This window comes from Hevea brasiliensis, chromosome 11, assembly GCF_030052815.1.
Source record: "Hevea brasiliensis isolate MT/VB/25A 57/8 chromosome 11, ASM3005281v1, whole genome shotgun sequence".
In the NCBI taxonomy this organism is placed as follows: domain Eukaryota; kingdom Viridiplantae; phylum Streptophyta; class Magnoliopsida; order Malpighiales; family Euphorbiaceae; genus Hevea; species Hevea brasiliensis.
The window spans coordinates 12065664-12078430 of NC_079503.1; the positions used below are offsets into that span (position 1 = coordinate 12065664).

Genomic DNA, 12767 nt, shown 5'->3' on the forward strand with positions numbered 1-12767 from the left:
ATTGATCTGTCAGCTAACTGAAGAGAAATGTGGGTTGGCTTAAGATCTCCCATGTTGAGCTTCTCAAAGATGGAGAGGGGCATAAGGCTTACACTAGCCCCTAAATCACATAAAGCTTTTATAGAACATGATTCCCTAATGTGGCATGGAATTGAAAAACTCCCTGGATCCTTGAGCTTTGGAGGAAGTTTCCTTTGGAGGATAGCACTGCATTCCTCAGTTAAGGCTACAGTCTCATAATCTTCAAGTTTCCTCTTGTTCGAGAGAATTTCTTTTAAAAACTTAGCATAAGAAGGCATTTGGGAAAGAGCATAAATAAAAGGCACATTTATATATAACTTCTTCAAAACCTCTAAGAACTTCCCAAATTGCTTATCAAGCTTGGCTTTTTGAAATCTCTGTGGAAAGGGAAGCTGTGGCTTGTAAGGCTCTGGAGGTATGTATTTCTCTTCTTTCTCTTTTCTTGCACTCTCTTTCTTTTCACTCTCTTGTTTTTCATTTTCATCAACATCTTCCTCATTTTCTCTCTTCTCACTTTTTTCACTCTTCTCATTATGCACTATTTTACCACTTCTCAGTGTAATGGCATGACACTGCTCTCTTGGGTTTTTCGGTTGACTTGGAAGTTTTCCAAAAGACTTGGTACCTGAGGAAGATGCTTGTTGTGCAATCTGATTTTCCAGCATTCTGTTATGTGTTTGCATCTGTTCTAGCCTTGCTTTCATCTCTCTCATCTCCTCATCATGCTTAGTTTGGTTAGCAAGAATCTGTTGCAGTAAGGCTTCTGTGGTGGGATTTTGTTCTTGCTGTTTTGGTGGAGGATTCATATTTTTTTGCTGAAAATTAGGCAATGGTTACCTATTTTGCTGATATGGAATTCCTTGTTGCTGTTGTGGTTGAAAATTCTGATTTGGAACTTGACTTTGCTGATTTCCCCATGAAAAGTTGGGATGATTCCTCCAAGTTGGATTATAAGTTTGAGAGTAAGGATTCCCCATTTGTTTGTTTCCATAATTACCAACATATGCAACTTGCTCTCCATAGTCTACTCCACAGCTGGTAGTTCCCTCTGCATAAGCAACTTGTTGTGAACTTCCAGATGATGATGATGAACTAACCAACATACTCAAATCTTCCATCTTCTTAGCCAAGACATTTGTAAGTGCATCAAACTTTGCATTAATCATGTTGAACGGATCAAGGTCATACATTCCAGCAGCTTGCCTTTTTTGAGTTGGAGCTGGTCCTCTTGGACTACTCCAAAGATGAGTATTCTTTGCAATTTTCTCCAATAGCTTATAAGCTTCATCTTCATGCTTCATAATAAATTCTCCTCCTGTTTGAGCATCAATAATCCCTCTGATTGCAGGAGTAACATTGGTGTAAAAATTCTGATTTATCATCCATTTTGGAATGGCATGATATGGGCATTGTCTCTCTAATTCCTTCCATCTCATCCATGACTCATAGAGAGTTTCATCTTCTCTTGGTCTAAAAGCTGTCATTTGGTTCCTCAATTCTTGAGTTTTTCCAGGTGGAAAATATTATGCAAGAAATGCATCAGTAAGTTGCTCCCAATTTGTAATGGAGTTGTGAGGTAAAGAATCAAGCTAATCCAATGCTCTATCTTTCAAAGAGAATGGGAATAGCTTCAATCTTGCTGCATCATCAGACACTCCAGGTTGTTTTTGCATATCACAAATCATAGCAAACTTCTTCAGATGTGTGTGTGGATTTTCAGAAGGATGTCCCCCGAATTGGGAATTTTGAATCATTTGAAGAACTCCAAAATCCATATTGTAACTATTTGCATCAATCCTTGGTCTTGCTATGCTCTCTCTCAAGTCATCAAAACGAGGAAAAACATGATCCATCATACTTCCCCTGGGCAAATTAGCATTTACAACCTCTTCTCCTTGGGCTGCATTTTTGTTGTTTCGATCATTTCCAGCATTACCACCACCAATTCTAATTCTTTCATCAGCCATGTCTGCTTCTAATTCAGTTTCTCTCAAAGCTTCTTTTCTTTTTTTGGTTTCTTTCTTGTTGGCTTTACAAAATTTCTCAATTTCAAGATTGAACAATAAGGATGTGTCACTTGTGCTTCTAGCTCTTCTCATAAAAGATTAAAAGTACCTGAAAAAGAATACAAACAAACACAAAATGAAAAGATAACAAAGATAAAACTATAAACAACTAAAATAATCAAGAATTCAATCTTAAACAAACAACTCCCCGGCAACGGCGCCAAAAACTTGATGTGGCCCAACCGCAAGTGCACGGGTCGTACAAATAGTATAGAAAAGATATCGTTCCCACGAGGAGTTGTGTTAATGATTGAATTTTTGATATAAAAAGTTGACTAAATTGAACTATTCTTGAAATTAAAGTAATAAATTGATGGGTATTTGAGTATGAAATCTATATGTGCAAAATTAATAATCTATCCAACAATGTATTAATTAAACTAAAATTGGTCAATTTGAAATAAGCAAGTTGAAATATGGCAAAATTAAAATGGCAAGCAATTAAATTCAATTAAAAATTAACAATTATGAAAAGGCGATTCCTGAGTTCAGGATTTCATATTCGAGCTATTTTGGGATTTTAAATTGATTATCCAATCTTGTGGAACTTACGGGTTTTAAGGAGATTAATTCTTAAATCCTTTGAATACCCTTTCGAGTGAGACAAAGAGTGCCTTAATCAATCTAATCCTACTTTCGTGGAGTTAGAGTTAATTAAGACCCATTAAATTCTTTAATTAATCTATAAATCCTCTTAATCCTTAGTCTATTTCTAGAGCTAAGTTAATTAAGTCTAATTTCTTGATTATCTATCACAAGGCCTTCTCCTTTCGGTGCCTCAACCATGGATTAAGAACATTACTCAATGGGATCCTACACTAAGCATGTCATTAAGCACACAAGAAATGAATAAAACTCATTAAGACTAGAAAATATGGATTACCCAATCAAAATCCACAAAATATCTCAAATATTACAACCCTTACTCCAGAATCAAAATAAAACTACTCACTACCCATAATGTTTACAAGATATCCTTAGTTTGTATGGAAATAAAGCTTTAATCTAAGCTAGGAAATAAGAAACTAAACACTAGAAATGTAGGAAAAATGTAAGAAAGGAAAGAAATCTGCAAATCTTGGTTGAAAATGGTGTGGAAGGTGAAAGTGACTCTTCAGCTGCTGCCTACACCTCTTCCTTGTCTTCCTCCTTCTTTCTTGTTTTCTAAAATGGGAAATGGGGCTATTTATAGCATTTTCTGACATGGAGCCCTAAAATGGTGTGTTTAAGGAGAGATTTTCTGAGGGAATCTTCTGCCAGCTCATTAATGAAACCTTTGTGGGACTGCATAAGTGGACTGCATAAGTTTTGCAGTCCCTTATGCGATTTCATTGCTCTGGTTCACTTATGCAAAACTGCATGACTTGGCGCATAGGTTATGCATAATTCCGTGAGAGTGCATAAGGGAGGCGTGAATCTGCATAAGCCATGCACTCTCCTTATGCACCATTCGGCAGGTATTGGAACAATGATTTTTCTCCTTATGCAGATCTGCATAGCTTATGCGGCAAGTTATGCACAATTTGGTCAATGCATATTTCAGCTTGAAAACTTGTTTTTGACATCTTTGGCTGTAGAAGTCACTCCTCAATGGCAAAATTTCTCTTCAGTCCTTCAAAAATACCATTTTTCCTACAAAATAAAGTAAAACTTACAAATTAATCTAAAATTGATAATTATGAAAAACTAACTAAATAACTAATGAAATTAGCTAAAAGTGACTAATAATCAAATAAAATGGCTATGAAATTAGACCTAAATGACTATGCAAAATGTATGCATCAAAAACTTCAATTAGAATGAGCCAAACTGATATGAAAACTTAAGAAATAGAGCTACAACTTTGGTTTAGAAACCTTACTCAAATTTTGAGTGTAAGAACCTTAAATGTAAATTGTAAAGATTGACCTAAACTTGAAATTCTGGTGGTACAGGGTTCATGAGTCTAGGTTAGTTAAATTGTCATAACTCACCTTACATAACCTAAAACTTAGTGATTCTTAAACCTATGCAACCATAAGACACAGGGGAACAACTCATATGAAGAATAATAAGCCAAATTATGCCTATAACTTGTCCAAATAGCTTAACAAATTTGAGTTTTAGAATCTGTCCTGTTCTGGAATAGTATTAGTTGCTGGACCAGTACTTAGTAAATTGACTATAACTTGAGCTACAAATCTTCAAATTGAATGATTCAAAAAGGAAATTAAAGCTAAGACATGAAGAAATAATTTTCATGAAGAATGTGTGACCAAATTGTCACTGTAGCTTGACCTAATATAAGAGTAAAATTACAATGTAAATGTTGGAACTTATGCAATACTCATGAAATGACTAGAAATGTGAGTGGTAATTAACATAAATAACTTGATGAACATAACAAACATGTGAAAATGTGGTTGGGCCTCATGTTCCTAACATGATTGGAGTAAATATATTATGAAGTATGAATACAACATATGATGAAACAATGTGGCTAATGGATGTTTAAGAACACTAACGTGCCCATGTATGCCTACACGTGTTTGTATGAGTTGGATAGATTGGCATGTCAATAGGGTTCTGATTTGTAGTACTGCTTATAGCTTTGTGTCATTCTGTTATCATGGCTTTCATGCCATTCTATTATTATGGCTTCTAGCCATTTTGTTACATGATGATGTATATGGCTTTAAGCCCGATTACTTTTTAGTCATTCTGTTGCATAAGACGGCCCGAGACACAAGTGTGTCCAGTGCTAGTTTACTCGCTTATTCAGTCCAGTCAGTCTGTTATAAGTTACTTGGGCATTGAAAAGTATTAATGAGATTAAAAATGTATTGAAATAAGGTAAAGAAATTGAATAATAAGATAAAGAAAAAGAAAGATCCCAATAGAATAAAAGTTCTCAAAAATCAGAAAAATGAGTAAAATGAAAAATGAGGTTTAAGATCATTATAGGATCAACCAATAAGATGCTAGAAAGAATTGATATCCTAAATTATAATTAGACTTCAATTAATTTATAATTCATTAAATACTCATTTTCCTTATAAGTACTACAACCATGAAAATTACTACTTTTATTTGTATATTATATTTTCATTGTTTTATTGCACCACTAAGCAGAAATGCTTAGCGCATTAGATTTTTTCATGCACAGGTTTTGGAGATAAAGCCCAGTAGATATCAGACTGGGATTTTGAAGTCCGGATCTGCAGCTAGTGTTCAGTGTATCACCTCTTCTCAGCAGTGCATGTTGGTAGGGTCTGCCAGGCCATATTAATCAATTTTATACATTGTAATTAAGCATAAATTTTGTAATGTAAATTGTAAATTTATATAATTAATTTGTACATTATGTAAATTAATAAGATTTGTAAATTCTGTGTATACTATGAGTTAAAATTTTTCATGGATGAATATGAGAATTTTATGGAAATGAGAATGAATGAGAAATAATCTTGTGATTTGATGTTATGGAATGAATGAATATGGAATGAGATTATGAGTTGGAACGTGAAAATGGATATGAAATAATTTTAAATATGTGAATAGTGAAACACGACAAATGTCAATAAAACAAAAGAAACCCCATTGGTTTCTCCATTTAAATATTCTGATATAAATAATAAAAGAAAATAAAGTAATAGTGAATAAAGTATGACAATTAAATTTTAAAATAAAATGACATTAAAATAAATTATAAATAAGTAAGATAAGATAAGGTACTCTGACACGGAATGTAGCATTCCTTACTCGGCTACACTATAGATCGGGTAGGGGATGTTACAATTCCCGCTCCATCTTTTATTTTCTTTTTTTTTGGCAACCGATTAGCAAATCAGTTGCAAAATTTTACTCCTAAAAATTCTTGCCCATTTTTTTTATTTACAACTGAGTACCGATTTTACAACCGATATGTAAAATTTTTCTCCGAAAATTCTCACTCAATTTTTAAAAGAAATTAACAATCAACAATCGGTTATTAAAATCAATTGATAATTCGCTTATATAAATCATTACTCATTTTCTTTTTCTACCGCTCACTTTTTTTCTCTTTTTTTTTTCTCATTTTATTCATCATCTTTTTCATTATCATCTTTTTATTTATCACCTTTTCCCATCTGATCTATTTTCTTTATCATCTTTTTCTTTCTTGTCTATTTTCTTTCTGTCATCTTTTGTCTTTCTTATTTATTTTGTCACACCTTACCCCTCTGTGAGGCATAACATTATCCCATAGTATACCTAATGAATTATCGAGCTTCACCTACTGATAACCCATTAAATATACTACAAAAGATTTTAAACCAATTTCCATTCATTTTAAAATGTAAAGTAATGTTGAATAATTATTAAAAAGTCTTTAATTGAAGTTTATGTCATGGGCTAAAATTTTGATTTATTTAGGATTTCGAGAATTTTACAGAAAATTCGGCAGAGTGCCTGCTAGAAATTGAGAAAACAGTTCTTCAAAACCTGTTAAAAACACTTCCAATATGTACAATATCCACAACTCCATTTAATCTCAACACAATTCAACAAGTCTCAATATCATTTAATTTAGATCATTTCACATATAAAAGTCTCAATTCAAGAAAAAGAGAACAAAATAATATTATTACAAAGTTTATTATACAATTGCTCAACCGGTTCTTTAGATACATATGAATAAATAATTTACATAAAAAAGAAATATACAAGGGTATGAAATATTATACCCGTAAAAGATCCCAAAATTGCTTCAACTGTAGCTATGGCAGCTCACTCTACTACTTTATCCTTCTCCCTATCTGAGACAGCAAGAAAAAGCCATCGCTGAGTAATTTACTCAGTGGTACACAACAATAATTTTTTAAAATCACTAAAAATACAATCATCCATTGGTAAGCAAAAAAAAAAATCACATTTATAATTCACAAGACCGATGCCAATATTTTAAAAACAATTTATCAAAATAAATTGTAATAATAGTGTAGCAAATAATTACACAACTTAGGTCATGACACAAAATTTCACAATCAATGCCGTGTTGTACACTATGACAAAGCAATTTACTACATCAGTAATTGAAATTAATGAGGGAGGTGGCTAGCTAGCTATATGAGTACTCATCCGATCTCAACCTCAAACTGGCAAGCCAGAGAGGAAGGATTATAATCAAACTCAACTCCATAGATAGAGGAGAAACACCATAAAATTGTCATGCCAAGTGTGATTTCAAAATCCAAGTCAAAACCACATCATTCAAATATTTCATACAAATCACTAATCATTTTTTATTTCAAATTCTCATTTATAAAGTAGGCAACACACTATTTCTCAAATAAAATTCTCAAAGCCAAAACAATCAAGAATTATTCGTAACTTTTATTCAAATAGCTTTTCGAGTAGAAATAAAGAATTTAAAATGTTGTGCACAAACCTCCTTTGTTTGCTTTGACTTAAACCACTCTTTGTCCTTCCTTGGAGGGCTCCTTTCCAATTGAAACATATAATTAAAGTGTTTTAATACCCTTCCAAACCATTTCTAATATTAAATCTAATAATTAAATTTTGCATACTTAATTTTACTTAATAAGTCTCATAAGGTTGGGTTCTTTGCATTTGATGCTATTGTGGTTACTATTCACATTACTATTCATGTAAATTTTTTACTATTTCATAAATAAAAGGTATACAAATTCTAATTTCATGCTAGTATCACATTTTGGGTTATAAACTTGTTGGCATTAGTTGCCAATTACAATTCAAGCCTTCCTATGAGAAAATTTAAAATTTCAGTTTTTGTTACCAATGTTTACTGTTCCATTAGACTAATCTATAGTGGAAATTTGACTAAACTTTTTTCATCAAAGTTGTTCCTTAATGTCTCTACTTTAATTTTCTTTTTGGATCACTCCATTTAGAGTTTTTAGCTCAAGTTATAGCATTTTTACCATAACTGGCCAAATTGGTCTATGTCCAGAATTTTTGGGCAAATTGTAGTTCTGGCAGTTTTGGTGAACTAACTTTGGTTAGCAATTTGATTAGGTTATGGTCAAAATTTGGGTTTCTATTCTTCATAAAAGTTGTTCTACTATGTCTAAGCTTTCCATGGGCTCAAGAATCAGGTCATTTGGACCTCTCTATACAAAGTTATGGTTAATTGAATATGTACTATTCATTTAGTCAATTCTGTCCAGAATCAGGACACCAATTCTGGATTCAAGCAAATTTTAGGTCAATTTGGGGTCAGTTTTTGGGCAAAGTTTCCGCATAAAAAATGTGACATTATGACCCTACTTTCATCTTCAATTAGCCTCATACCAATTGGAGCAACACAACTCTACTTATGACTATTTAAACTTGCTGGACTCATTGGTCTAAAATTCAGCACTTCAACAATTATCAATTCCATTCAACAATTTTTAATTATAAAGCTCACTAAATGACCAAAATTAAGCACCACAACATCAATTGGTTATCAATTCTCAAAAATCCCTAATTTCTTCCAAAACCCTAACCACTATAAACTCTAATTCTCCAAGTGTCATAATTCATGCAATTTAAGTATACTAATCACTTACACTTAATCATTTAAGCTTGAATACATATTTAATTCCATTAATTTCCATCAACCCTAACTGTGACACCCCTTACCCGACTACAGTGTAGCCGAGCAAGTTATGCCACTCAGTGTGCCGGAGCACTCTATTTTATCTTAATTCATTTTTATCATAGTTTTGAATATAACTTGTGAAATATAATTCATTTTAAGCCATTTATCGAAATTATTATTTATTTGAGGTTCCGAAAATTTTAAAGAAAATCCGGCAGAGTACCGGCTAAAAATGGAGAAAACCGTTCTTCGAAACCTGTGAAAAACACTTTCTATATTCATATTCAATAATCTCAACTCCATTTGTTATAATCTCAACATTTTTCAACCATTCATTTCTCAATCATTCATCTCATTTGATCCATTTGCATCACATCAATTTACAACAATTTCTTAACAATTCCTCTATTTGTCCTTCATTCATTTCACATCATCATTAGACTCAAATCATAAATAAATTCTCACATGTGATTTATAATCACAAATTACAAGTACTTACATTAATACAAAATTATATTACATTTGTTTCAAATACACATGATAAAATAAGAGTTTAATTACAAAATTTACAAAAAACATAAAATACAAAATGGGACCTAGTGTCCTACCAATGCACTGTAGTCTGTGAGGTGACACGGACACTATGCAGAACTGTGAACGGCCTTACCCAATCTGTGGTTTACTGGGCCCTCTGTCCAATTCTTCAGTACCTGCGCGAGGAAGCAATTCCATCGCGCTAAGCATTTCTGCTTAGTGGTGCAATAATATAACCAGAAATAATATATACAAGTAAAGAAAGAAATAAATGATAATTCAGATACTCAAGAATCAATTTAATTTGGTATGGTATTTCTAGTATCAACGATCTTATATACTAGTTTGTTCCTCTTTGGAAGTGCTTAGTTTATAACTTTTCAGTAATACTAGCAGGTATATAATTTATTCTATCTGTATTGTATTTCAAGTCCATGCAGTTACGCAATTTATATTTTTGTTATGTTTCTTTTGCTAATATCTTTTGCTTATTCATTCAATTCTTAATTTATTTGTATTGGATTTTCATTATACTTATCTTAACTTAGCTGCCTGATTTGAATAATACTTTAATTGTCTTCCCTTGTAACCTATTCTAGAAGAATGGACTGGATAACGGGTCGTTGGCACTGGACACCGCGGTGCCTCGGGCCGTCATACCATGGGACGCAGAACGTCTACCACGTATGCAGTCAGTATGGCTAAAAAGCCATGATATCACATAATCGGGCATAAAAGCCATGAATACGGGCATAAAGCCATGAATACAGGCATAAAGCCTTTCGCAGTACTGCTAAAACAATACCCTATTGGCATGCCAAACTATCCAAACCAATCTTGTTAGGTATACTAGGGCATTTGATACTTTAAAATATTAATATATTGTGTTTTATGACTTCATTATTTCATGATAAATTTCAATTATAATTCATACATTCATTTGATCATTTATATGATCACAATTCACATCAATTATCCTTTTATACCATTGTACTCAAAATACTTCTTCTCTTTACAATAATGAGAACTAATGTCTCATTCATACATTAATATGGTTTATTTATCCATTCATTATGTTATTCATATTGATCCCAATTCTAAACAATGGTTCACATGTACCATTGTATTCAAAACATTTTTCCTTTCTCATTTATACATTCAAGAGTCTACTTATGTAATTAAAAATTTTATATTTCAAGTTGAGTTACTAATATTTTATGAATTCCATTTGTGATGGGCATATATGCCCTAACTATCTATTCACATCAATTAGGTGACTTATTTTTCATGTTTCAAGTAATCCATGAATATTTCATGGATTTCAAATTTATGGCCTAAATTTCTTTTTAACAATTTTGACTAGAATGCATAGTCCATATTTGTCATACAATTCTAAGCATTTAAGCTTAGAATTGGTTCTAGGTCTTCATCTTAATTCACTAATCATTTTGATTACTATTCATCATACTAGTCAACCAAAATGTTGACCTTTTTATACTTAATGGATATATTAATTCTAATTACACCAAGATCCCACATTTTGAGTTTTACATTTACTAGTATTAATTGCCAATTGCAATTTAAAGTCCCCTAGATGCATTTCTAATTTCAAATTTTGAATTTCAAGTTTTGGTGTCACTATTCACCTCATTGGTCAACAAAAATGTTGACTTTTGCATAGACAATAGGTACATTGGTTTTAACACTCCCGATGTACCACATTTTGCATTTAAAACTTGTTGGAATCAATTACCAAATCCATTTCCAAGCTTATTTCAAGTTTTCATGTCACTATTCACTTCATTAGTCAACTAAAATGTTGACTTTTGCATAGAAAATATGTACATTGACTTTGGCACTTCAACATACTACATTTTTCATTTAAAACTTGTTGGTTTTGGTCACTTTCTCAAAGCTTAGGTCATTTTGGCAAAATTGCCAATTTTCGGTTTGGTGCTCGAAGTTGCACTGTTTCATTGGTCGATTTACTGTTGGAATTTGACAAAACTTCCTTCATAGAAAATGTTCCTTATTTTGTCTAGTTGAATTTCTTTTTTGAATCACTCCATTTGGAGTTTTTAGCTCAAGTTATGGCCAAAATAAGTTTCTTGTTCACGTGCTTATTCATGCTTTGCTATCATGGGTTACGCGATTTTGATCCAACTTTGGTCAGTAATTTGATTAAGTTAAGTTCCTAATTTGGTCTAACTTTCTTCATATGAAATGTTCTACTATGCCTTAGGTTTCCATCGGTTCAAGAATCGCCTAAATCCGAGTTTTCTAGAGAGAGTTATAGTCCTCCAAACATTGCTGCTCAAATGAAAATTCTGGAAATCTCGATCTGATAAACTTCACTTTGCTCAATGATTTGATTTGGTTCTGGTCATAATTTGGGGTAGATTTCTTCATGAAAGTTGTTTGTCTATATCTTAACTTGTTGCTGTAAAATTTCAGGTCAATTGACCAAATCTACAGTGAGTTATGGCCAAATGAACAGTTACTGTTCATTTGGTCATTTCTGCAGGTGCTGTTGCAGTGTGTCCGGATTGGGGCCAAGTTTTGGTCCTCTTGCTTTGGTCTTTTGGGCATGGTTTCTTCAGCAAAAATGTGCCATTATAAGCCTAGTTTCATGTCCAATTGGCCAAAAATCAATTGGACCTACACAGCCAAAGTTATTGCTGTGCAAGTGGACTGAAATTTCAGTCACTCTGCTGCACTAAGAAGGCAGCCTACACATTCACTTGGCTATACTATTTTTCAGTCCAATTCATGGTCAACATACCTAAAATGGTCACTAATTGACCCTTATAATGTTCTTTCACAATTTCATAAGCTAAATCCAAGTTTCACTTCTCAAAACCCTAATGTCCAATTTAAATTACCCATAAACCTCAATTAGCACACTAATTCAACATCCATGCATATTCATACCTTAAACATCATTTCTATCCATTCTAAATTCATTAAAACAATCAACCACATCCTTCCTTAGGGCTGCCAAAAATTGAAGATGCCCTAACACATATAATTTACTTCAAATTCTTACAATTTCTTAACTTAAAATGATGCTCTAACAAGGACTAAAGGAGTGTGAGTGAAAGGATAGCACTAACCTCACTTTAACCTCTTGTAGGGCAGATTTCTTCAAGCTAAAACTTCACTTTCCTTCTTCTTCTTGGCTGCCAAAAGCTTCCCCAAGTGATATGGTCAAGGTTTAATGAAAGGGGTTAGGGTTTAGTAGTGAAAACAAGAGAGAAATGAAGCTTAAAGGAGCTTTAATGGTGGAACCTCTTCTCTCTCTCTCTCTCAACGTTTTTTAGGCTGCCCAAGGTTGAAGATGCAGATTGGTTTTTCATATTTTTGGTCTCTTTTATCTCTTTTAATAAGTTTAACAAATTGTGATTGGTGGAGGAAATTTAAATGACATCATATGATGTCATAATTAGCATTTTCTTTCATTTTCTTTTCTTCTCTTCTCTACTCATTTTCAATTTAATTTTTAGCAATATTTATTCATATTTTAGATCATAATAATTATTTACTCAACTGGACAAGTCGGC

At 32.6% G+C, this 12767-nt stretch overlaps 1 non-coding gene across 1 annotated transcript; it reads left to right on the top strand.

The window, feature by feature from the left end:
• The first annotated feature begins 1413 nt into the window (after positions 1–1413).
• LOC131170895 (small nucleolar RNA R71) lies at positions 1414–1520 on the top strand. The gene has a single exon (XR_009141660.1). It is a non-coding gene; the product is annotated as a small nucleolar RNA R71 (small nucleolar RNA).
• The last annotated feature ends 11247 nt before the right edge of the window (positions 1521–12767 follow it).